The sequence below is a fragment of the Bos indicus genome, chromosome 14 (assembly GCF_029378745.1).
Source record: "Bos indicus isolate NIAB-ARS_2022 breed Sahiwal x Tharparkar chromosome 14, NIAB-ARS_B.indTharparkar_mat_pri_1.0, whole genome shotgun sequence".
In the NCBI taxonomy this organism is placed as follows: Eukaryota; Metazoa; Chordata; class Mammalia; order Artiodactyla; family Bovidae; genus Bos; species Bos indicus.
The window spans coordinates 1659544-1662040 of NC_091773.1; positions in this window are offsets into that span (position 1 = coordinate 1659544).

Here is a 2497-nt window from a genome sequence, read left to right on the forward strand (position 1 = left end):
CCTAGAGCCAGGCATCCTAGAATGTGAAGTCAAGTGGGTCTTAGAAAGCATCACTACAAACAAAACTAGTGGAGGTGATGGAATTCCAGTGGAGCTATTTCAAATCCTGAAAGATGATGCTGTGAAAGTGCTACACTCAATATGCTAGCAAATTTGGAAAACTCAGCAGTGGCCACAGGACTGGAAAAGGTCAGTTTTCATGCCAGTCCCAAAGAAAGCCAATGCCAAAGAATGCTCAAACTACCACACAATGGCACTCATCTCACATGCTAGTAAAGTAATGCTCAAAATTCTCCAAGCCAGGCTTCAGCTATACTTGAACCGTGAACTTCCAGATGTTCAAGCTGGTTTCAGAAAAGGCAGAGGAATCAGAGATCAAATTGCCAACATCTGCTGGATCATGGAAAAAGCAAAAGAGTTCCAGAAAAACATCTATTTTTGCTTTATTGACTATGCCAAAGCCTTTTTCTGTGTGGATCACAATAAACTGTGGAAAATTCTGAAAGAGATGGGAATACCAGACCACCTTGCCTCTTGAGAAACCTATATGCAGGACAGGAAGCAACAGTTAGAACTGGACATGGAACAACAGACTGGTTCCAAATAGGAAAAGGAGTACGTCAAGGTTGTATATTGTCACCCTGTTTATTTAACTTCTATGCAGAGTACATCATGAGAAACGCTGGGCTGGAAGAAGTACAAGCTGGAATCAAGATTGCTGGGAGAAATATCAATAGCCTCAGATTGATTCCAAAGAGTTGACTCATTGGAAAAGACTCTGATCCTGGGAGGGATTGGGGGCAGGAGGAGAAGGGGACGACAGAGGATGAGGTGGCTGGATGGCATCACTGACTTGATGGACATGAGTTTGGGTGAACTTCGGGAGTTGGTGATGGACAGGGAGGCCTGGCGTGCTGCAGTTCACAGGGTCACAAAGAGTCAGACCCGACTGAGCGACTGAACTGAACTGAACTGATGGGTGTATATGTATGCGTGTATATTCAGTCAGACTTTTTAGTGTTATAAACCTCTGCCTCTACGATGGGCTTCTGCAGTTCTGTGGAGATTTCCTTTTTTTTTTTTTTCCCCCATTTTCGTTCTTCTTCGATTTTTTACTTTCCTCTTTTTCCAATTTTCAATTTTCAATTTTTGAAACATATCATATATTTCTACATGTATTCCTTCTTTGCCTTTCTGACTATTCTGTTCCCCTTGCAGTTACGCTTTAATGTATGTAAATCTTCATCTACCTCTATTTAACTGTGCACATCTATTCTTTCTTTTCTTTCTTTCCTTTCTTCTCAACATATCTGTGAGTTGTGTTTTCATGGCTTTATTCCCCACTCGGCACCTTGCTTTAGTTTTGTTTTCCAGTTCGTGCTTTAGTTAGTTTTCTTAACTGGTAAATATAATTTTTAATTTCCTTTGTTTGCCGGGTCAGTCTACTGTATTTTATTTTTGCTGGACTATTTTCATTAGCTCTTGGGTGTATATGTGTACATTCCATTATTTTAATCCTTATATGCCTGATTTTGTAACTGCCAAACCCCATTTGTGTGGGGTTATTTGTTTGTGGATTTTTGTTTTAATCTCACTGAATGCCATAACAAACCACTTGCAGAATCTTGTTCCTGACCAGAGATCAAGCCTTGAGCCTTTGGAGTGGGAGCACTGACTCCAAGACCCTAGACTACCAGAGAACTAGCCCAAGGGAGTATCAAATGGTGTGAAGTCACAAAAAGGAAACCACTTGAATACAAGACCCAGCATCACCCAACCACCAGTAGCACCCTGGGCAACATGTCTCATCTAAATAACGAACAAAACAGAAATACAAACCCAATCATCAGCAGACAGGATTACCACTTCACTCAACCTTGCCCATCAGAGGAAAAACAAACAAACAAAAACTCAGCACAAATCTCACCCCAAGAAAAGCTTACACAAACCACTGGACCAATCTTAGGAAGGCAGAAACCAAAAGGAAGAAAGAATTCAACCTTGAATTCTCCTGGGAAAAGGAGACCTCAAACACAATAAATTAAAAAAAAAAATCATGAAAAGGCAGAGAAATACTACACATATGAAAGAACAAGCTAGAAACACAGAAGTCCAAATGAATGAAGAAGAAATAGACAAACTACCTGAAAAAGAATTACAAATAATGATAGTAAAGATGATCAAAAACCTTGAAGACACAATGGAGAAAATGCAAGATTCAATCAACAAAGACCTAGAAGAATTAAAGAATAAACACACAGAGGCAAAAAACACAATTACTGAAATTAAAAGTATTCTAGAAGGAATCAATAGCAGAATATCTGATGCAGAAGAACGAATCAGTGAGCTGGAACATAAAATGGTGGAAATAACTTCTGAAGAGCAGAATAAAGTAAAAAGAATGAAAACCACTGACGACAGTGTCAGACACCTCTGGGACAATATTCAACTCACCAGCATTCGAATTATAGGGATCCCAGAAGAAGAAGAGAAAAAG